Genomic DNA, 25,432 nt, shown 5'->3' with positions numbered 1-25,432 from the left:
AATGTTATGAACCTCTGTCCATAGTTCTTCAGGCACTCTATCAGATCTAATCCCTTGAATCTATTTGTCACTTCCACTGTATAATCATAAGGGATTTGATTTAGGTCATACCTGAGTGGCCTATTGGTTTTCCCTACTTTCTTCAATTTAAGCTTGAATTCTGTAATAAGGAGTTTGTGATCTCAGCCACAGTCAGCTCCTGGTCTTGTTTTTGCTGACTGTATACAGCTTCTCCATTTTTGGCTGAAAAGACAATAGTCAATCAGATTTCAGTATTGACCATCTGGTGATGTCAATGTGTAGAGTTGTTTCTTGGGTTGTTGGAAAAGGGTGTTTGCTATGACCTGTTTGTTATCTTGACAAAACTCTGTTATCCTTTGCCATGCTTCATTATGTACTTCAAGACCAAACTCGCCTGTTACTCCAAGTGTCTTTTGACTTCCTATTTTTGCATTCCAATCCCCTATGATGAAAAGGACATCTTTTTTTTGGTGTTACTTCTAAAAAGTCTTGTAGGACTTCATAATCAACTTCGATTCTTCAGCATTAGTGTTTGGGGCATAGACTTGGATTACTGTGATACTGAATACTTTGCCTTGGAAACGAACTGAGATCATTCTGTTGTTTTTGAGATTGCAAGTAATACTGCATTTCGGACTTTTTGTTGACTAAGAGGGCTACTCCATTTCTTCTAAGGGATTGTTGCCCATAGTAGTAGATATAATGGTCATCTGAATTAAATTCTCCCATTCCTGTCCATTTTATTTCCTAAGATGATGATATTCACTGATCCCCAAGATATTGATATTCACTCTTGCCACATCCTGCTTGATCACATCCAATTTACCTTGATTCATGGACTTAACATTCCAGGTTTCTATGCAATATTGTTTTTTATAGCATCAGACTTTACTTTCATCACCAAACACATCCATAACTGAGCATCACTTCCACTTTGGCCCAGCCGCTCCATTCTTCCTGGAGCTCTTTGTAATTTCCCTTTGCTCTTCCCCAGTAGCATATTAGACACTATCCAATCTGGGGAGATCACCTTCTGGTGTCAAATCTTTTTGCCTTTTCATACTGTTCATGGGGTTCTCACAGGAAGAATGCTAGAGTGGTTTGTTAGTCCCTCTTCCAGTGGACCCCGTTTTGTCATAATTCTTCACTATGACCCGTATGTCTTGGGTGACCCTGTACAGCATGGTCCATAGCTTCATTGACTTACACAAGCCCCTTTACTACAACAAGGCTGTGATCTATGAGGGAGAATTTCATTTACGTCACAGCGTTTTATCCTTACCACAACCCTGTAAGGCAGGTAGGCAGTTATCAACTTGAATTAGAGAATGGAAGGTGGAGACTCAAATCAAGATGGCAGAGAAAGAGGACACAGAACTCACCTCTCCCCATGAACACATCAAAAATATACCTACGTGCGGAAAAATTCTCACTGAAATCTAACTGAAAACTGGCAGTAAACCTCCTATACAACCAAGACTGTAAGGAAGACACAAGCAGGAAGGAAAGAGAAGCAACTGCATTTGGACCTGGGCCCTGGAGGGGACTCAGAGATAAAGGAGGTGACATGGGTGGAGATGCTTCCTAGGGAGTGAGTGGTTTGAGCCATATATTGGCCACCTCAGCCCTGGGGTGCAACAAAGGGAAGGTGAGACCCCTTGTCTAGTAGAAGGACTGGTAACACAAACAGAAGGTCTGAGCGAAAGCTAGACTCTGCTCATGAGAAGCGTGGGAACACTTGCTTGCTCCCAAGGCAGGGTAGAAAGACTGGATTGAGACCACATGGCTGTCTGACTGGTTTTCTGTGACTACTCTAGTGTGCCCCTCAGCCCAAGCTGAGTCAATACCCCAGCACTGTTTGCCTTGTGTTGCAACTCCACACGGGAGCATGGGCAATTACAACCAAGGAAAATCTCAACCGTGAAATGCTGCAGCAGCTCAAATCCAAGTGGCAACTGAGCAGGGAGCAGGCAGCCAGGCCTGGCGATTGCAGACACAGTGCCTCAGAGGCAGATCTCATCTCTGATGGCAGCTAGGCTGCTACAACCCCTGCCCGGACCCTCATTGAGTACCCAGATCCTCCTACTCCAACTCTGCTACCCTTATAAGCTGAGGGTGCCAGGGCCGGGACAGAGCACACACTTAGACAGAGCTTCTGCTCCAAAAACTGGAGACATGAATCATAAATCATGAATTAATCATGATTTACCCATTAGTGAAAGTAAGCAGCTGGCCCTGGTGTGCAGGCCTCAAAAATTATTGCAAGGATTACTTAACAAAATAAACTTTGACAATGATAAAAATATGCTAAGAAGATAAAATTATGAATAATCTCTGCCAAGCACTTTCACACACTCTGGGAATGACACCTACAACCACAGCTTCAGTAAAATTGCAGAGCTGTGCTTTTGAAATGCCTTAAGTAAACTCTGTGCTTGGGAATCTGTGGCTTTTTTACAGTAAGAGCAAAAGCACCAACAAAGGGGTGACACCCACTGGGCAGAGGTAGAAGCATTACCTCACCCACGGCTTTGGTTCTAGCTCCTCCTTCTCCAGGCCCACTTCCTTCCAAGGTGGTAACTGCCAGTTCACCCTGAAGAAAGGCATGACTCGTGTTCATGCCAAATCCAGCTCTCCCAACAAGGCCAGTGGGCACATGCAGACTGCATAGGGATGCTCCCCCATAAGGACACTCCTTTGAGACTGTGATAGGTAATTATTTTACCTAATTTCATAGAGAGAAGAAGACAAGCGAAATAAGACAGAGGAAAATTTGTCTCAACTGAAGGCGCAAGAGAACCCCCCTGAAAAAACAACACTAATGAAACAGTAATAAACAATTTACTAGATAAAGAATTCAAAGCATTACTAATAAGAATGCAAACTGAATTAGGGAAAAGAACAGATGAAGACAGTGAAAATTTTAACAAGGAACTAGAAAGTATAAAAAAGATCCAGTCAGAACTGAAAAATACAATAACTTAAATGAAAAAACAAAACACTGAAAGGAATGAACAGCAGACTGGATGATACAGAAGAACACATAAGTCAACTAGAAGATAGAACAATGGAAAGCACACAATCAGAACAGCAAAAAGAAAAAACCATTTTTCTTAATGGAAATAGTTTAAGGGATCGTTGGGATAACATCAAGTATCCCAGAAGGAGAAGAGAGAGAGAAGGGGATTGAACATGTATTTAATGAAATTATGGCTGAAAACATCCCAAACCTGAAGAGGAAAACAAATATCCAGGTATAGGAAGCACAGAGGGTCCCAAATAAGATGAACCCAAACAGACACACACCAAGACCGATCATAATTATGATGGCAAAAGTCAAAGAGCCAATTCTAAAGGCAACAGGAGAAAAACAAAGAGATACAAGGGAACCCTTTGTATATGATAAGGATAACAGCTGATTTTTCTGTAGTAACTTAGCAAGCTAGAAGGGAGTAGCATGATATACTAAAAGTGTTGAAAGGGAAACCCTGCAACCCAGGATATTCTACCCAGCAAGGTTATCATTCAGAATCCTAGTACAATTTTGTGAGGCTTCCCGGATGGCTCAGTGGTAAAGAACCCACCTGCCAATGCAGGAGACTCAGGAAACATTGGTTCAGTTGCTGGGTCAGGGAAGATCCCCTGGAGGAGGAAATGGCAAGCCATTACAATATTCTTGCCTGCAGAATCCCATGGACAGAGGAGCCTGGCTGGCCACAGTCACAGGGTTGCAAAGAGTCAGACACGACTGAGTAACAGAGTGTATGTGCACATACACACACACGTACATGCACACACACACGCGCACGCACACACACACACAGAGTGTTTGTGGGATTGTATATTTATCCAGCCACTATGGAAAACAGTGTGAAGTTTTCTCAAAAAAACTAAAAACAGAATTACCATATGATCCAGCAATTTCACTACTGGGGATATATCAGAAGAAAACAAATACACTAATTTGAAGATATAGTGCTGCTAATGCTCATAGCAGCATTATTTACAATAGCCAAGGCATGGAAGCAACCTAAGTGCTTATCAACAGAAGAATGGATAAAGAAGAATGTGGTGTACGTATATATACTCAATGGAGTATTTCTCAGCCATAAAAAGAATGAAATTCTGCTAATCACAACATCAGTTCAGTTCAGTTGCAACAACATAAATGGACCTCAATGAAGTAAGTCAGATGGAGAAAGACAAATACTCTACATTATCACTTATAAGTGGAATCCAAAAGATGAAACAAATGAATGTATATAATAAAACAGAAAAGGTCTCATAGACATAGAGATAAAACTAGTGGTTACCAGTAGGGAGAAGGAAGCAGGAAGGGACAATATAGGGAAATGGGATTAAGAGACACAAACTACTATGTAGAAAATAAATAAGCAACAAGGACATACTGTACAACGTGGGGAAATAAATATAGCCATTATTTGGTTACAGCCTTAAATGGAATATAATCTATAAAATATTGAATCACTCTGTTGTACATTTGAAACTAATAAATATGGTAATCAACTACACTTCAATTAAAAAAGAAAGAATACAGAGGATGGAAAATAAATAAACTCTTTGAGGCTTCACATCTAGGTGTTTGGGAGCCCATACCCTCTGATCTCTAGTCTGCCTCCCTACAGAGGGTAGACCGAGTTCTCTTTGTGGGGGCTGGTATTAGGTTTGGGGTAGGGCAGGCAGAGATTGGAGGCCATGTGAACCCCACGATGCACAGCCCAGAAGCCCATTCAGGACCACAGCTCTGATTTCCCAGCTGTGAGAGCTTCCAGCTGTGTTCTTCTCTGGTATTATCCTAGGCTAAAGGGAGCTCCCTTGACCAGAGTCATGCCCCTCTCCAGAGGGCAGCCACATCCAGTGACAGGTTAGTGCTGGGGTACAGAGGTCTGGCCCCACTGCTTTAGCTGTAATATCTCTGAAGGGCCACTCAGCTCTAGCGTGCTCTAGAGGGTGGGCTGAAGCCTTTGTAGCAACTGTACCACATTTTAATTTCTCCCTCTGCCCAGTTCAGCTCCCTTCTCTCCCTCACAGATGTGGAATCCCAGAGAACCCCTAAAGACCTCTGTGTATGCATCCACACACATACACACTCATCCTCGCACGTAATATGGGGAAGAAACAATGGCTACAGAAAGGAGATTGCCGGGAGCCGGCATATTGCATATTGAGTGCATATTGCATATTGAGTGCAGCACTTTTCAGGATCTGGAATAGCTCAACTGGAATTCTATCACTGCAGGTAGCCAGCGTGAGGAACTCCACCCATGACAAAGGTCATGAGGAAGGAGGCTTGGCATACGCAAAGGCGGGATCAAGCCTCAGGAGTCTCCCTGGAAATTCTCGAGCAATCTACCCCCAAAACCAGAGTCTGCCTACTTTCTGCTTTGTGCTTTCACCTACACCTCTGACTTTACGGGGGGCTGTCCCCCACTACCTCTCTGAAAAAAGTTAGCTTACAGCTCCAGTTAATAATTCCTGGGTGTGACAGTGTTTAACCTACAAACTCCTTTGGAAATCCTCTAGCCTGCCTGAATAGGTTTTTCCGGCCACATGTGATTGTTCAGAGCCTCCCAACTGTGAGAGGCAGGAGATGTTCTAAACTGTCTAAACACAGATTCTTTTGAGTAGTTAAAAGATTGATTAGAAATTGTATTGGTGAAGGGATTTTCACTTGTTGGGCCAATGTTTGCTGCTAAGTTTCCATATCCCTTACCTGCTGTGTCCCTGGCAGTGTATTGATTAATATAATTGGTGTAAATAGTAGCTTTAATGTTTGTAACCTGGGACCCTTGAGTTAATTCTTTTTCTTGTTATAGCCCACCACACCTTTGCTCTGTAGGAATGCAACTTTATCTAATGCTTTTGGAGGGTGGCTCCTGACCAATCACCTTTAGAGAAAAATAAGTTTTCTGAAGAAAAGGTCTTAAAATGTTAACAGGCCTCTGGGCCAGAAGATGATGCAAATCACCTAAGCTTTTGCATATGATAAGTTTGCAGGAAGAAAGCCTGGCTTGCTGCCTGACTCTACCCCTTCCCCCATTATCCTCTGTGCATAACTTAAGGTATAAAAACTACTTTGAAAAATAAAGTGTGGGCCTTGTTCACCGAAACTTGGTCTCACCATGTCGTTCTTTCTCTTACCTTCTGGCTGAATTATTCAGCCTCTTTTCTACACTGAATTTCCTCACTGAGCTATCCTTATTTCAGCCTCTTTTCTCCACTGAATTTCTTCACTGAGCTATCCTCATTCTATTACTCTTTATATCCTTAATTAACGTTTAATTAAGCAATTGTTTCCTGATCTTCGCCGACGCCGTCTCTCCTTCGAATACCCTGGTTCAGCCGGGGCTGGTCCCCGGCAGGTGGCGCCCGAACAGGGACTTTCGAAGGTAAGCTCCCCAAAGCAATCAGAGCCATCAGCCCTATTGCTCCCCGTTCTCGGAACAACTGGGTGACCAGCCCTCTTGTTCCCCCACGGAGCAGTTTGGGTCACCAGCCCTACTGCTCCTCCCTCGGAACAGTTTGGGCCATCAGCCTACTGTTCCTCCCCCAGAACAATCTGGGTCATCAGCCCTATTGTTCTTCCAGGGTTCGGGACGGCTAGGACCCCACTCAAGGGTGCCGCGGACCCCCCTGTAGGATAGACAGGGCGAGAGGAGTGGGAAGTGTTGAAAGTGTTAAAAGAGTTAGACTTAGAGAGAGAAAACGGTTTCTGAAGTTAAAAGGCCAAAGAAGAGCCTGATCTTTTAAAAGCTAAAAGCTTTATCTTCTATTATACTTAATTTTCTGACATGGGTAACACAAAACTAAGAATGGCAACTCTTTATACAAGTAATCTTGAAACTGTTAAAGAGGCTACTGTTAATTTAGATACTTGGGTGAAGGTAAAAAACAACTAAAAACTTATCCTATAAATATGATTAAAAATGTTCTGGACCCTCGTCATGAGGCTGTGGGATAGCCTATGGGAGAGGCTATAGCGGTGGATGGCAGTGGGTCTCCACCTTCTGCGCAGATATTTTCTGCCATTGACGAAGAAAAGGAGGGAGACTGTGCTCTACCTCCGGAGGAAGGAGAGGGCTTACAGGATGCTGAGGCCGGGCGCCTGGCGAGCGAGCCCCCCCTCTACACAAACCTTTAAAAATTTATCCAACAATTTCTGATTTAAGGTGACTACTCCACCTCTGCTTGCACCTCCCAGGGCCTAAAAATTCCCAGTTTACATCCAAAGTCTCCCAGAGCATTGCCTAAAGCTGAAAAAGATAAAAAGATTTCTTTTAAACACAGGAGCTTTTTAAAAAAAAAAATACACAATATACAGAGCCTGCTCTTGAAGAAAACCCCTCAGGGGGCCTCACCCAAGCAAAAAAATAAATAAATAAAAAAAAAAAAAAAAAAAAAAAAAAAAAAAAAAAAAATAGAGAAAGATCTAAAGATAGAGAAAAAGCTAAAGAGTGAAAAGGAGGAACAGAGAAGGAAGGAATCAGGGAATGCAGCAAGAGCAAGATAGAAGAAAGGAAGTTAGAAAAGAGATACAGAGAAAAAGAAAAAAAAATTAGGAAGAGAAAAGAGAAAAAGGGAAAGAAAAAAGGAAAGAGAAGGGTAGCGAAAAATGAAGGGGGAGAAAAAAGTGAGAAAAGCAGGAAGAGAGGAAGAGAGAGACTGTAAGAGACGCTGTGACCAGGTGCCCTGGCGAGCCCCCCTCCCCCCCCCCCTGCAAACGCAAAAAAAAAAAAAAAAACTTATCCACCACTTTCTGATTTAAGGCCATTGCTGCCGCCTCCGTTTATGCCTTCCAGGGCCCAAGAGTTCCCACTTTGCCCCCAAAGTTTCTCAAAGTGTTGCCTAAGCCTGAGGAAGATAAAAAGTTTTTTGAACAGTGGAGATTTTAAAACAGACTGCGTGCACAATATGCAGTGCTCCTTGGAGAAAACCCCCTCAGGGGGGTCTCACCCAGGCTAAGAAAAAAGCAGACGGTAAAGGGATTTAGCAACAATATTAACCCCTGATATGCCGGCTGCTCCGATTCCAAGGGGAGTGGCTGGCCCCCTTCTTGAGGGCATTATAGGACTTGTGCTAGGGTGTAGCTCGCTTTCTTTTCAAGAAATTTCGGTGGTATATGGTGTGGTAGATTCTGATTATATTGAGAAATTATAGTTTTGATCTCGCCGCTACCAAAACTGTGCAAATTAATAAAGGTCAAAGAATAACACAGTTTTTGCTTTTACCTTATCAGGCAGGAAAAAACTTGACTTCTCAAGCTAAGAGCCACAGAGTGTTTAGATCTAGTGATCCAGCCTTTTGGGTGCAGGAAATTACAGCTCCAAGGCCTTTAAAAGATCTTTTAATTCAAGAAAATAAAATGTCAGGGCTATTAGACACAGGAACAGACGTCTCTTAACATTGCTGGGAAAGACTGACCCAGCTCCTGGCCAACACATAACTACTGAAAAATGAGATTGAGAAAGTGGTATGTGGGGTGGGAATGCTGTAGAGAAAAAGGTGAGGGAGAGTTTAAAACCTTGAAGAGTAGTGAGTTCCCCATTGCTGGAAGTATTCAAGCAAATATTAGATGGTTGCTTGTCATCTAAAAAGCTATAGACCAGATTTAGGTTACAAAACGATAACTGGAGAAGCTTATAAACATGTTGTGCAACACCTCTTTACTTGCTTCTCATATTTAGGTCTGCCAAAAGTTTTAAAAACTGGTAATGCCCCTTTGAGGCTGCGGAGAGATTGTTTACTAACTTTAAATGATTTCCAAAAATTATTAGGGGACATTAATTGGATATGCCCACATTTAAAACTGACTACTGCAGATTTAAAGCCTTTGTTTAATTGCTTAAAAAGTGACCCTAATTCCAGTTCTAAGTTGACTAGTGAGACAGAGTTGGCTCTTGTTAAAGTAGATGAGACTTTAAATGATCAGTTAATTAGGATTAATACTACCAAAAGATGAGATTAAATTATTCTTGCCATAAAACATACACCTACAGGGTGATTGTGACAAAAAGGCCCATTGGTTCCATCTACCAGTGACCCCAAGAAAAATAGTTTTATCTTATCCTAGCTCAGTGGCACAATTAATTATAAAAGGAGGAAAAAAGAAGTGTGGAACTTTTTAAAAAAAAAAAAAAAAGTAGCAAATATAGTAATTCCATTCAATAAGGATCAACTGCAAGTCTTTTACAAAATAGTGATGATTGGCAAGTTGCCCTGATAGATTTCAGGGGTCAAATTTTGTTTCATTTGCCCTCAAGCCCCCACAGTCGTTAAAAGTTCAAAAATGTTAGATTGGCAGTTTGAGGATACCTGTGGAACTTTCCAACCGTATGTAGTTCCTACGCTCCCCTTTACCCTATGGGGGAGGGACGTGCTGTCTCAAATAGGAGATACTCAGAGAAGGGTTTTCTCAATTTCTTAGTTATCAACAGGTGGTACAATTAACAATACTTTATATATTGTTATAAATACGTAATATAAATATATTTGCCTAACTACAGTTTGCCTAATTAGGTATGGGTATAAATAAAATATAATAAAGGTATACCTAATTCTATTTATAGATCTATATACTTAATTTGTATATAAATCAATATATGTATTATATATATACTGTATTAAATGTATATTGCAGTAATATAATGTGTGTGGCTGATATTAATTGGTATGGATTGATGTGCTGTGATGATATATGTTCTGTATGCTGTATAATTATATATGTGTGACATGTATTATTGCAGTACATTGGTTTGTGTTGGTTGGTACTGGCTGTGTGTGTGTTGTATTGCTGTAATATATATGAATTAATATATTAATTATAAGATTAATTCAAGTATATTGATTTATATATATTGTATGTCAATAAGTTTATACTTGTTGCCATATATAAATACATTTTACATTTAGGTATATCTGTATACCAAAATGAGATAAGGAGGTTATACATTTATTATTTAAATTTATAGAGACCTAAACTAAACATTAGACCTAAATTAACATATCTCTAAATTTATGTTGTTAAAATGTAAATTTTAAAAAATTTTAAAAATTAAATTGACAACTGCTTGATAATTCCTTTGCAATAAAACCCCCATAGGTGTAATTGGGGTGGCCAGACAAAAAATTGGTTTTATAGCAAAACAGCCCCCTAGAGTGGGTCCATCTTCCCGCTCAAACTAAAACTGTAGTGGCTTCTTATCCGGGATTGATAGCTACTTTGATATTAAAGGAAAAAAGCGGAACATTGAATTATTTGGTAAAGAGCCATCAGAAATTGTAATTCCATATAATAAGGAACAACTTGTTGCTCTTCTAATGTTTGATAAAAATTGGCAGATTGCTATAGGAAACCATTTTGGTCAAAATTTTGCATCATTTACCCTCACATGTTTTGCTGAATTTTATATCCAGACATCCAGTTATTTTTTCTGTCAGATGTAAACAATCTCCTATTCCAAATGCTCAAATAGTTTTTACTGACGGGTCAGCAAACGGTAAAGCCTCCATAGTTACTAAAAATCACCAAAAGGTTTTAAAAACACAGGAAACTTCAGCTCAAAGCGCTGAAATAACAACAGTCATAAAGGTTTTTGCTATGTTTGCAGATGAGGAATTTAACCTTTATTCTGATTCTCAGTATATTGTCAGGTTGTTTCCACATATTAAAACTGCGGTTTTGTCTGAAAATAAAACTACCATATTTCATTTGTTAACTAAATTACAGCAACAAATTTGGAAAAGAAATAAAATATTTTTCATTGGACACATTTGGGCTCATTCCAGATTGCCCGGCCCTTAAAATGCCTTTAATGATTTGGCTAACTTGTTAACCAGAAATACAGTGGCTACTGTGATTGAGGAGGCCAGAGCCTCTCACTCACTTCATCAATACGCTACTGCTTTAAGATATCGATTCCAAATTCCCAGAGAGACTGCTCGAGAAATTGTGTGTTCTTGCTTATATTGCCCCACTGTTTATAATAGTCTACCTATGGGAGTTAATACTCGCGGTCTCAAACCTAACGTACTCTGACAAATGGATGTAACTCATGTCTCTTCATTTGGAAAACTGTCCTTTGTTCTTTAACTGTAGACACCTTTTCTCATGTTATTATTGCAACTGCTCATACAGGGGGCAATTAAAGATGTAATACAACATCTCTTTACTTGTTTTTCATATTTGAGCCTGCTAAAAGCTCTGAAAACTGACAATGCTCCTGCGTCTAAGTCTTTTCAGGAATTTTGTATAAAGTTTCAAATTAAACATAATACTGTCATCCCTTATAATCCCCAGGGACAGGCCATTGTTGAAAGAGCGCATCAAACATTAAAAATCCTCCAAATTCAAAAACTAAAAGAAGGGGAGTTTAAGTATAGTTCTCCCCATCAAATCTTGCAACATGCTCTTTTCGTAATAAATATTCTAAATACTGATCTGGCTGGAACTACTGCAATGCTTCGTCATTGGTGCCTGGAGCAATTAAATGCAAAACCATTAGTCAAATGGAAGGACCTCCTCTCAGGACAATGGAAGGGTCCTGACCCATTATTAACTAGCGGTCGAGGATGTGCTTGTATTTTTCCACAGGATGCAGATTCTCCAATTTAGATCCAGGACAGGTTGATTCGCCATGTTGCAGACCCCCAGACATCCAGTTCCCCCATTGCTTCGATCACAAAAGAGGAGCCCGCCTGAAGGGGAGGCAAGATAAACATCGAGATCCCGGCGGGACCGACGGGGCTGCTGCAGCGCGAACTCCAACCAGAAAATAATTCTACTTACTCTGTTTTGGCTTGTCTACCCTCTCCTTATGTTTTTCTCTTTACCAATGATTCTGGAAAACTTAATGTACATGTGACTTTCACTGGTGGACCCAATGTAGTGACTTGTGAACAATGCATGCTCTCATCTTGTTTAAACCCTCAATATAATGTTTGCTCCTTTATAGTGTTACAATGTCCACCTTATCTTATGATGTAACCACTTATTGATATGTTAACTATAGTCTTGCTATGTTACAACAACTACAAGATTTAATGTGATCACGACGATTTGTGGGCTTTACTTATTTTAGGAATATCAACTTTAATAGCAGCAATTACTTCTGTTACTGTGGCAGCAATATCATTGACTCAACAAGTGCATACTGCCCAATATGTTGATACCATGTCTAAAAATGTTTCTTTAACTCTAGCAACACAGAAAGTTATAGATAGAAAATTGGAGATGAGAGTAGAGGCCTTAGAAGAGGCAATAATGCATATTGGGACTGAGTTACAGGCTTTAAAAGTGAAAATGGCTCTGTCTTGCCACTCTGATTACCGGTGGATATGCGTGACATCTTTAAAGGTAAACGAGACAGATTATGAATGGGAAAAAATCAAAAATCGTATCTCAGGTGTTTGGAACAGCTCTGACATTGGCCTGGACTTAGGGAAAGTTCATAATCAAATACAGGCCCTGGAACACTGTCGACTGGATTTTACCACCGCTGGAGCAGCTAATGACTTTTTTCTCACCTTCTCTAACTTTATTTCTGGAAAAAACATTCTGTCTAATATCTTTAGTTCTAGTTTTGCTTCTCATAATCATTCTTCCTTGTATTGTCAGGATTCTTCGGCAGAACATTCAAAAGCTCGCGACTGAGCTGCATCTGGCTGTTTTAAGAAAAAGGGGGAGATGCCGGGAGCCGGCATATTGCATATTGAGTGCATATTGCATATTGAGTGCAGCACTTTTCAGGATCTGGAATAGCTCAACTGGAATTCTATCACTGCAGGTAGCCAGCGTGAGGAACTCCACCCATGACAAAGGTCATGAGGAAGGAGGCTTGGCATACGCAAAGGCGGATCAAGCCTCAGGAGTCTCCCTGGAAATTCTCGAGCAATCTACCCCCAAAACCAGAGTCTGCCTACTTTCTGCTTTGTGCTTTCACCTACACCTCTGACTTTACGGGGGGCTGTCCCCCACTACCTCTCTGAAAAAAGTTAGCTTACAGCTCCAGTTAATAATTCCTGGGTGTGACAGTGTTTAACCTACAAACTCCTTTGAAATCCTCTAGCCTGCCTGAATAGGTTTTTCCCGCCACATGTGATTGTTCAGAGCCTCCCAACTGTGAGAGGCAGGAGATGTTCTAAACTGTCTAAACACAGATTCTTTTGAGTAGTTAAAAGATTGATTAGAAATTGTATTGGTGAAGGGATTTTCACTTGTTGGGCCAATGTTTGCTGCTAAGTTTCCATATCCCTTACCTGCTGTGTCCCTGGCAGTGTATTGATTAATATAATTGGTGTAAGTAGTAGCTTTAATGTTTGTAACCTGGGACCCTTGAGTTAATTCTTTTTCTTGTTATAGCCCACCACACCTTTGCTCTGTAGGAATGCAACTTTATCTAATGCTTTTGGAGGGTGGCTCCTGACCAATCACCTTTAGAGAAAAATAAGTTTTCTGAAGAAAAGGTCTTAAAATGTTAACAGGCCTCTGGGCCAGAAGATGATGCAAATCACCTTTTGCAATGCTTTTGCAGGAAGAAATGATGATATTAGTTTGCAGGTATAAAAAAGAAAGTCGGGCCTTGCCTGGCTTGCTGCCTGACTCTACACCCCTTCCCCCATTATCCTCTGTGCATAACTTAACGGTATAAAAACTACTTTGAAAAATAAAGTCTGATTGGGTCTCTTCTATGCCTTCACTGAGTTTACCTCCCCCTCATTATTCTTTTTCTGGATAGCCAAGATCCTGGGGCCTCCCAGAGGCTGGACTTTGAAACTTCATATCATCTCACCAGAGAAATGTTGTTCTTTTCTCTTAAGTAGCCACCTAGTTCTCCCCACGGTTTCCAGGACTTTTCACACCAATCATCTTGACCCAGAGAAATCACAGAAAACTGGCTTCTATCAAATCAGCCACCTACAGACCTGAGCTGCTCAGGGCAATGGGATTTGAGGAAGATGACAGGTTCTCAGGCACACCTACAGACCTGAGCTGCTCAGGGCAATGTTGAGGAGATGACAGGTCTCAGGGCAGGCCTGCAAGACACACTTCAGAGCCACAGGAAGGGAGTATGTACCCAGTGCTGCTCGCTTTTAAGATTTCCTGAGCCTGACACGTGTGGCAAGGAGATACTAATTGCAGAAAATAGAAAATAGCGCCCCTGAAAGTCAGAGTTCCACAGATGGCATGCTTGCTATTCCCTAAACAGAACTCGAATAAAGCCATCTGCATCATAAATTATTCAAGCGCTAAAGCCCATATGATAAATCAAAATGAAAATGTTTTTTAAAAATGAACTAGTTTTATCCATATCTACAAGCAAAATGAATTTTCAGGAATAGGTTCCCTTTGTGTTATGTAAAGCCCTCTCCTGAGTCTTATGCAGTAGGGGCACGGAGGGGTAACGGCCACAGAAAACCATGGGAGAATAACAGGCACAGGATCGGCCAGGCACACTCTTCCCTCCATGTGCTCTGACCAATCTCTCTAGCCCAAGAGCCCATTAATAAAACTTTCACATTCTGGTGTGAGTGTGTAGATTTATTAAAAGCCCTTGTCTAGGCCGATACAGAAACCAAAACTCAAGTTCCATATAAAATATTTGTGTGTGTGTGTGTGTTTATGTGCATGTACTTATGCATTTGTTTCTCTACTAATAAAATGAAGAATATCTATTCCTTTTAGAAGTATATAAAAAGCCATTCCATTTTGTGAAATTATTTTTTAAAAACATGAGTATAAGAGATGTCGGAGTTTCTTTTATCTATTTTCACTTCAATCTTTCCCCCATAGTCCCCCTTCCTTTTCAACTTTAGCAATACACTATGAGAGGAGCATCAGGTCAACATTTGGGACAAAGGAACTAAAGGCAGGATTTAAGCACCCATTGCTGTCCTCAAAAATACTTCATGGGACAGCGCTCACCAGAACTGGAGCCCTCCTGCAACAGCTTCAGTTAACCGCTTGTCCATCAAATAACTTATGTAGTCCAGTACCTCCAAGAACAGCATCTTGATAACCATTGTTAGAAAACAGATAAGACAGGAAACTTAAGGGTACATGCATAGGGAGCCAAAACCTGATAAAGTAAGTGTGGAAAATCACCATATAATTACATAGTTCATGGGCAACTGCAGGAAAGGGAGGTTTGTCATTTTTAGACAGACACCCAGCAGCTGAAACCTCCTAGAGGGAACAGGTCCCACTCAGCTACTAGCACCCAGCTGCTTTTCATGCCTGATTCCAAAGGAACAGAGGGTAGCTGAAGAAAACTGAAATAAAATCTCGTTTTTACTTATTTAAAAATCCTAATATAATCTTTCTCCCTCAGAGGTCAGCGTGCTTGCAATTAAGAGCTGAAAAGCTACACTGTGGTGGTCAGCCGCAGGAAGAGGGGTTGCCTCCCAGTGACGGGTGTGCGTCTTGGTATACGCCTCCCAGTGACTGTTTGGACAGAAGTAAGAAACAGTTTAGAAAAAAACCAACAGAAGAATTGCCAAATATCTTAGAAAACATACTGACCCATGCCAGTGTAAGAAAATGCCTGCATAATGCTATCCTAGGGTGAAAAAGAGGTATTCCCTGAGAAGGATGCTGGTGGTTCCAGTCTGGATTTGCATGGCCTTAGGAAGTCCCTTCCTCCCTCCACGCCTCCGATTCCCCTTTGGGCAGGTGATCCTCTCCTTCCAGTTCTCTGCCACTTCCACCTCCACTGTGAATGTGAGGTTGAGGCTTCTCCCAAGAAACCACCTCAGGGTCCTGGCTATACATGTGGGCCTATTGCGGAGGCCTCTCAGTAGAGGGCGAAGCAGCATGGGTTCCGTTGCAGGCATGGGGCTTAGAAGAGGCCAGTCTGCTTGTGGGCTTGGCCCTCACTCAGGATATGTTATCTCTTTTATTATCTTTGACTTCTTTAAACAACTCTACACTCAGGTGTAAAAGAGGTTTATGATTGATTTACACCAGAAAATCTCCCAATGGGAATTTGCCCTCATTGAGATTTTCTGAAGAGCAGCCTCTATGAAGAGCTGGAATTAATTGATTATTTGCCAAGGTAACCAAGCAAAGTCAATGACAAGATCATGAAGTTTGTGGGAAGTGACCATAAGCCACACTAAACACACACACACAGATGGACACTGTTCCTGGGGAGGCAGAGAACAGCATTAATTTAACCTCAAGAAGCCCCAGTCCTGGGTGACCCAAACCACCATCCACATGGACGTGTGGGGTAGGCGGCAGTAGCAACACCGTGAGGGGACCCTGGTTTCCTGCCAGACACTTAGTGGTCTCTGCTAGCTCCGAAATCCTACATGATTCTCTACTTGTGGCTGGGCTGAATGTCAAGCATAAAGAACATTCAAATCTGAAATTCTTTAAGTCCAGTAACTTTGAAAAATTGTTTTTGTTATCAAATTTTCTAGATTCCACTGTTGTTTCTTGAATAGATAGTTAAACTAATTAATCTACATAATACCCAGATATATGGAAATACAAATCGACAGCATTTTTATAACACTGTACTTCAATGGTCAGTCTTTGTGATATTTTTATGATGTCTTGTTCAGCTGTTTTTACATCTACTATCACCGACTAACAAAAGAGAATTGAAGTCTTCTTGGAAGTTACAGATTTTATGTTTCTTCCCTAAAATGCTGATATCTGAGTGAATGTGTCCAAAGTACCATCTAGAATGTGAGTTGTGGAAGTCAACTGGCAGAAGACAGCTTAGGAAACTGTACCGGAGCCACTGGCAGAAAGTCAAGGACTCTGACCTCTGACATCAGCTGTAGCTTTATCTAAGCAAATGGAAGACAGAGCTTGACTGCAAGTAAACTGCCAGGTCACTTGAAACTCACAGGGTCTCTGGGATTCAGCACAAGGAGTAGTGCTGCTTTATAGCAGTGACAGTGATGATGGCAGCTAACATTCTCCATGTGGGCACTGGGTGCCAGACACTCTACTAAGGGCTTTCTCCTACAAGGCAGGCACTAATATGATCAGCCTCATTTTATAGGTGAGGAAACTGAGGCAATGAAGAGAAATAATACTGCTCAAGATATGAATCTACATGGAGCCATCAGTCTTAGCTATTACCCTAAATGCTTTCAGTTCAGTTCAGTTCAGTCGCTCAGTAGTGTCTGACTCTCTGCAACCCCATGAATTGCAGCACGCCAGGTCTCCCTGTCCATCACCAACTCCCGGAGTTCACCCGAACTCATGTGCATTGAGTTGGTGATGCCATCCAGCCATCTCATCCTCTGTCATCCCCTTCTCCTCCTGCTCCCAATCCCTCCCAGCATGAGGGTCTTTTCCAATGAGTCAGCTCTTCGCATGAGGTGGCCAAAGTACTGGAGTTTCAGCCTCAGCATCAATCCTTCCAATGAATACCCAGGACTGGTCTCCTTTAGGATGGACTGGTTGGATCTCCTTGCAGTCTAAGGGACTCGCAAGAGTCTTCTCCAGCACCACAGTTCAAAAGCATCAATTCTTCGGCTAAAGTGAAAGAGGAGGGTGAAAAAGTTGGCTTAAAGCTCAACATTCAGAAAACTAATATCATGGCATCTGGTTCTGTCACTTCATGGAAAATAGATGGGGAAACAGTGGGAACAGTGTCAGACTTTATTTTTGGGGGCTCCAAAATCACTGCAGATGGTGATTACAGCCATGAAATTAAAAGACGCTTACTCCTTGGAAGAAAAGTTATGTCCAACCTAGATAGCATATTGAAAAGCAGAGATATTACTTTGCCAACAAAGGTCCATCTAGTCAAGGCTATGGTTTTTCCAGTGGTCATGTATGGATGTGAGAGTTGGAGTGCAAAGAAAGCTGAGTGCCAAAGAATTGATGCTTTACTAGGAGGTAAAAACGTAAAGATTAAAAATCATTTAAAAAAATAATTACAAAACTATTTTATGCTTTTAAAAAGTTCAAAAATAAATTGAAAGATCTATGTTTTAATCTACTATTTTGATTATTCAGTTTGTTTCTGTACTCACTATTTTTTATTCCATACAACTATTTTAAATTAATTTTCTGGTTATTAATCTTCCCTGAAAAATTAGGAAAGGTTAAGTATTATAGGGCTTCCCAGGTGGCAAGTTTTAATGACCCGTGTGGTCATTCATCTAGAGTCAGACATCCTCGAATGTGAAGTCAAGTGGGCCTTAGGAAGCATCACTACCAACAGAGCTAGTGAGGTAATGGAATTTCAGCTGAGCTATTTCAAATCCTAAAAGACGATGCTGTTAAAATGAAGCACTCAATATGTCAGCAAATTTGGAAAACTCAGCAGTGGCCACAGGACTGGAAAAGATCAGTTTTCATTCCAATCCAAATAAGAGCAATGCCAAAGAATGTTCAAACTACTACAACTGTGCTCATTTCACATGCTAGCAAGGTAATGCTCAAAAATTTTTCAAACTAGCCTTCAACAGTACACTGAGAAATTCCAGATGTAAAAGTTGAGTTTAGAAAAGGCAGAGGAACCAGAGATCAAACTGTCAACATCCTTTGGATCATAGAAAAAGTAAGGGAATTCTAGAAAAACATCTGCTTCATTTATTATGCTAAAGCCTTTGACTGTGTGGGTCATAACAAACCAGAAAATTCTTAAGGAGATGGGAATACCAGACCACCTGACCTGCCTCCTGACAAACTTGTATGCAGGTCAAGAAGCAAGAGTTAGAACTGGACATGAAACAATGGACTGGTTCAAAACTGGGAAAGGAGTACCTCAAGGCTGTATATTGTCACCTTGCTTATTTAACTTATACAAAGAGTACATCATGCGAAATGCCGAGCTGGATGAAGCACAAGCTGGAATCAAGACTGCTGGGAGAAATATCAATAGCCTCAGATATGCAGATGACACCACCCTTTTGGCAGAAAATGAATAGGAACTAAATGGCCTCTTAATGAAGGTGAAAAAAGAGTGAAAAAGCTTGCTTAAAACTCAGCATTCAAAATATAAAAATAATAATGTTTTTCTTGAGTCTCAGCTGTCAGCGTCCTTTCCCTCGCTGGGAGTCACAGTCCACCTCGCCTCCCTAATATGCCCTGCAACACTGCACTGGTCTCTGGACCTGCTGTGGAGGCAGCTCAGACTCTAATCTGGTCCTGCTCCAGAGGTTCAAGAGAGAGGGGACATATGTATACCTATGGCTGGTTCATGTTGATGTCTGACAGAAAGCAGCAAAATTCTGTAAAGCAATTATATTTCAAAAAAATAAATTTTTAAAAATATCTCAACATTCAAAAAAATCATGGCATCCAGTCCCATCACTTCATGGCAAATAGATGGGGGAAAAATGCAAACAGTGACAGACTTTATTTTCGTGGGCTTCAAAATCACTGCAGATGGTGACTGAAGCCATGAAATTAAAAGACACTTGCTCCCTGGAAGAAAAGCTATGACCAACAGCATATTAAAAAGCAGAGATGTCACTTTGCCAACAAAAGTCCGTATAGTCAAAAGTATGATGTTTCCAGTGGTAATGAATTGATGTGAAAGTTGGACCATAAAGAAAGCTGAGTGCCGAAGAATTGATGCTTTTGAACTGTGGTGTTGGAGAAGACTCTTGAGAGTCCCTTGGACTGCAAGGAGATCAAACCAGTCAACCCTAAAGGAAATCAGTCCTGAATATTCATTGGAAGGACCGATGCTGAAGCTGAAGCTCCAATACTTTGGCCACCTGATGTGAAGAACTGACTCATTGAAAAGCCCTGATGCTGGGAAAGACTGAAGGCAGGAGGAGAAGGGGACGACAGAGGATGAGATGGTTGGATGGTATCATCAACCTAACAGACATGAATTTGAGCTAGCTCCGGAAAATGGTGAAGGACAGGGAAGCCTGGCATGCTGCAGTCCATGGGGTTGCAAAGAGTTGTACATGACTTAGCAACTGAACAACAACAATTATAAATTAAAAGACTCAGGGTCTTCTAGTCTTGACCTTACCATACAATTACTGTGTGAATGTGGTTGGGCCTCAGTTTCCCTTATTAGAGTGTTCCTTTCTCTAACTAAAATAGTTCTGCATGTGTTGAAGTGTCATTCTGTGAACTTAAGAGACACTGCTTCTCAAGAGCAGATGGCTAGGGCCAGTTGCCAAGGCACTGGCTTCTCCAGCCTGGCTGTAACAGCTGCAGGCTACAGTCCCACCTCCATGTTCTGGCGATGTACCAGTCTAAGATGTCACAGAAACATGCTTAAGTTGGCCAGCACCCAGTATGATATTTAGAAGAAAGAAAATAAAAACTTAAGAATGATCAAGTTCTAAGTAATATCAAACAAAAGCATGCTATGCTTCTTCTAATTTCCTCTGAAAGCAGTTCTCATGTTTGCAAAGAGAGTAAGCTTAATATGTCAGCCCATCATACTTCCTGATGTGATGTGTGGGCTGGTAGTTCATCACAAAATCCTCCATTTTATAGGAACCAGTTAAGTTTCAATGCCAATTCTTGTTTTCAAAAGCAAGCTGCCTGATAACCATGGTGTGTATATGTTAGTGTCTTGAAATTACAACAATATTGTTAAAGTAGCAAATTCATCGTAAGTATGCAGTAATCCTATTGCTTAGGGAAAATAAGTTTTTCTTATTCTTAAAAAAAAATCACAATTTTTTTTAAGAATAATCACTTTTATCTTTTCAGTCTACCATGAAAATTCATAGAGACCATAAACAGATTCATAAATTATTTTGTAACTTGTTATTTTGTATACCGTGACTTCTTTCCCAAAATTATTTATTCATTTGCATGTTCAAAATTACTTATTAGGGGCCTGTCAGACATAAAGAACTTGAAAAGACAAACTCTCAGTCTCTGTTACAGGGTTTTTTAAAATCCTCCTATTTTGGAGGCCTACAGACCTCTGCAATTCCATTTTATAAATATCAAGAATTAGTCACCTTAGTAACAATTGTGTTGTGTGTTAAATGCTAAATGTTTATTAAACAGAATTGAAAACTGACTCGTTAGATGTCCTCTAAAAATTTCAGCTCCTGCCTCTATCCCTCTCCTCCCCTTTGCAATGCAACTACGCCTTCAAACAGCATTCTTTAAAAGGCGGCTTTATGGCTTTGGAGGAAGAAGCTGATTTCACAGCCAGATTTGCCACTGCTGTGGAAAACAGAGTGCACATGCAAGCCAGCTGAAGTCATAAGGGCTGCAAGGATTAGGGCCACGGGGGCCTCCACTGCTGCTGTCAAACTGCAATTGGAAACAGCTTTTCCAAAGTACAGCATGAGAAATCAGGAATTCCTGTCCACAGCTCCCCAACCCACAGGGTTTTTAATCAGGCTTGGTATTACCCATTAGAGATCAGAAATATGAAAATCATGATGAAACCAAACAAGAGTATTTTCTAGTTTCCAAGTTTTGTTCTGCCTGGATCCCTTCCAAGCCTGTAATTATTGTCACTCACTAGGAGATGTGGGTTTGATCCCTGGGTCAGGAAGATCCCCTAGAGATGGGAATGGCAACCCATTCCAGTATTCTTGCCTGGAGAATCCCATGGACAAAGGAGCCTGGCAGGCTACAGTCCATAGTGTTGCAAAGAGTCTGACATGACTTAGGGCCTGAACAACAACAATGACCAGTTAAAAAGGGAACCGCTTCTGACTGAGACAGGAGCTCTAGGAAGGCTGGACCCGAAGGCAGGGCAGGCTGAGTTCAGTGACCTGCCTTCCTTCCAACCCCTGGATATGCAGATTGTCTTAACTGCTCAAATTCAGTTATTTCAGCTGTACCTGTCACTTAGGGATAAAGTAATTTTTGCAGAGATCATAGAAAAACTATTGAGAACATTAATAAACTAGAATCATTCAATGAAAGGTTTATTTTCTAAGCCACTCAATGGCAACCCACTCCAGTACTGTTGCCTAGAAAATCCCATGAACGGAGGAGCCTGGTAGGCTGCAGTCCATGGGATCGCTAGGAGTTGAACACAACTGAGCAACTTCACTTTCAATTTTCATTTTTATGCATTGGAGAAGGAAATGGCAACCCACTCTAGTATTCTTGCCTGGAAAATCACAGGAACGGGGAGGCCTGGTGGGCTGCCGTCTATGGGGTCACACAGAGTCGGATATGACTGAAGCAACTTAGCAGCAGCAGCCAGCTAAAGAAAAGATATTTTTCTCAGGAAAACAAGTTGAAATCATCAATTTAGTTTAAAAAAAAATTCAGGATTTGATTTGGGGTTAATCCAGATGTAGCCTAATTTCCAATACCTTCGTCTAGATTTAGAAGACCTAGAGGTCATTTGGAGAAGGAAATGGCAACCCACTCCATCGTTCTTGCTTGGAGAATCCCAGGGACGGCAGAGCCTGGTGGGCTGCTGCCTATGCAGTCGCACAGAGTCGGACATAACTGAAGCGACTTAGCATCAGCAGCAGCAGCAGCAGAGGTCATTTACGGCAACCTAAACTTCATTTGTCAACTTTTCAATGATCCTTGAGACACAAATGCTAAACTAGGAAAATAAATTAATCAGAGATTTGATTTAAAAAATGAGCTTATCAGATAAACTACAAGCACATCTGTTACATATGTCACTCATTCTGATCATGATACAATGCTATGTTATACAGGGATTAGGTAACATCCAAAAGTGGGCCAGCTGTAACTTTCACCTTGAAAGATTCTTAATTAAAATTCCCTTATATGTATGACTGCTAGGCAAGGAAGGAGTTATGACTTGATTTTTTTTTAACTTGCCTTAAAAATTCCAGTCAAATTCCATCTATACAACCAAACTTTCCCTGGTCACCTTGAGTCAATTTCTCTTGTTTTTCACAGCAAGTTTCTGGGATCTCTCTTCGGCACAGGACATTCTACATAACAAATATAGTTGCTGCTGCTGCTGCTGCTGCTGCTAAGTCACTTCAGTTGTGTCCGACTCTGTGCGACCCCATAGACGGCAGCCCACCAGGCTCCCCCATCCCTGGGATTCTCCAGGCAAGAATACTGGAGTGGGTTGCCATTTCCTTCTCCAGTGCTTGAAAGTGAAAAGTTAAAGTGAAGTCGCTCAGTTGTGTCCGACTCTTAGGGACCCCATGGACTGCAGCCTACCAGGCTCGTCCATCCATGGGATTTTCCAGGAAAGAGTACTGGAGTGGGATGCCATTGCCTTCTCCAAATATGACTGTGGCTCAGACCATGAACTCCTTATTGCCAAATTCAGACTTAAATTGAAGAAAGTAGGGAAAACCACTAGACCATTCAGGTATGACCTAAATCAAATCCCTTATGATTATACAGTGGAAGTGAGAAATAGATTTAAGGGCCTAGATCTGATAGATAGAGTGCCTGATGAACTACGGAATAAGGTTCGTGACATTGTACAGGAGACAGGGATCAAGACCATTCCCATAGAAAAGAAATGCAAAAAAGCAAAATGGCTGTCAGGCGAGGCCTTACAAATAGCTGTGAAAAGAAGAGAAGTGAAAAGCAAAGGAGAAAAGGAAAGATATAAGCATCTGAATGCAGAGTTCCAAAGAATAGCAAGAAGAGATAAGAAAGCCTTCTTCAGCGATCAATGCAAAGAAATAGAGGAAAACAACAGAATGGGAAAGACTAGGGATCTCTTCAAGAAAATTAGAGATACCAAAGGAACATTTCATGCAAAGATGAGCTCGATAAAGGACAGAAATGGTATGGACCTAACAGAAGCAGAAGATTTTAAGAAGAGGTGGCAAGAATACACAGAAGAACTATACAAAAAGATCTTCACGACCCAGATAATCATGATGGTGTGATCCCTGACCTAGAGCCAGACATCCTGGAATGTGAAGTCAAGTGGGCCTTAGAAAGCATAACTACGAACAAAGCTAGTGGAGGTGATGGAATTCCAGTTGAGCTCTTTCAAATCCTGGAAGATGATGCTGTGAAAGTGCTGCACTCAATATGCCAGCAAATTTGCAAAACTCAGCAGTGGCCACAGGACTGGAAAAGGTCAGTTTTCATTCCAATCCCAAAAAAAGGCAATGCCAAAGAATGCTCAAACTACCGCACAATTGCACTCATCTCACATGCTAGTAAAGTAATGCTCAAAATTCTCCAAGCCAGGCTTCAGCAATATGTGAACTGTGAACTTCCTGATGTTCAAGCTGGTTTTAGAAAAGGCAGAGGAACCAGAGATCAAATTGCCAACATCCGCTGGATCATGGAAAAAGCAAGAGAGTTCCAGAAAAACATCTATTTCTGCTTTATTGACTATGCCAAAGCCTTTGACTGTGTGGATCACAATAAACTGTGGAAAATTCTGAAAGAGATGGGAATACCAGACAACCTGACCTGCCTCTTGAGAAATCTGTATGCAGGTCAGGAAGCAACAGTTAGAACTGGACATGGAACAACAGACTGGTTCCAAATAGGGAAAGGAGTACGTCAAGGCTGTATATTGTCACCCTGCTTATTTAACTTATATGCAGAGTACATCATGAGAAACGCTGGACAGGAAGAAACACAAGCTGGAATCAAGATTGTTTGATTCCATGGGAGAAATACCAATAACCTCAGATATGCAGATGACACCACCCTTATGGCAGAAAGTGAAGAGGAACTCAAAAGCCTCTTGATGAAAGTGAAAGTGGAGAGTGAAAAAGTTGGCTTAAAGCTCAACATTCAGAAAATGAAGATCATGGCATCTGGTCCCACCGCTTCATGGGAAATAGATGGGGAAACAGTGGAAACAATGTCAGACTTTCTTTTTCTGGGCTCCAAAATCACTACAGATGGTGACTGCAGCCATGAAATTAAAAGACGCTTAGTCCTTGGAAGGAAAGTTATGACCAACCTAGATAGTATATTCAAAAGCAGAGACATTACTTTGCCAACAAAGGTTCATCTAGTGAAGGCTATGGTTTTTCCAGTGGTCATGTATGGATGTGAGAGTTGGACTGTGAAGAAGGCTGAGCACCGAAGAATTGATGCTTTTGAACTGTGGTGTTGGAGAAGACTCTTGAGAGTTCCTTGGACTGCAAGGAGATCCAACCAGTCCATTCTGAAGGAGATCAGCCCTGGGATTTCTTTGGAAGGAATGATGCTAAAGCTGAAACTCCAGTACTTTGGCCACCTCATGCGAAGAGCTGACTCATTGGAAAAGACTCTGATGCTGGGAGGGATTGGGGGCAGGAGCAGAAGGGGATGACAGAGGATGAGATGGCTGGATGGCATCACTGACTCGATGGACGTGAGTCTGAGTGAACTCCAGGAGTTGGTGATGGACAGGGAGGCCTGGCGTGCTGCGATTCATGGGGTTGCAAAGAGTCAGACGTGACTGAGCGACTGATCTGATCTGATCTGATCTGATATAGTTGCTAGTAAATGAATATTCCCCAACTAGATTCTGAGCTGTTTCCCCAAAAGCAACAATTGTGTCTTATTCAT

The 25,432-nt window shown here is 41.3% G+C and overlaps 1 protein-coding gene across 1 annotated transcript in view; it reads right to left on the bottom strand.

Annotated features, from left to right (window-relative positions):
* The window catches only part of CERS3 (ceramide synthase 3), a 143,062-nt gene that overhangs the window by 37,442 nt on the left and 80,188 nt on the right, over nt 1-25,432 (bottom strand). The window lies entirely within an intron of this gene.

Source organism: Bos mutus, chromosome 21, assembly GCF_027580195.1.
Source record: "Bos mutus isolate GX-2022 chromosome 21, NWIPB_WYAK_1.1, whole genome shotgun sequence".
Lineage (NCBI taxonomy): Eukaryota > Metazoa > Chordata > Mammalia > Artiodactyla > Bovidae > Bos > Bos mutus.
The sequence above is the reverse complement of the archived record's forward strand: the minus strand, read 5'-3'. Positions and strand labels throughout refer to the sequence as shown.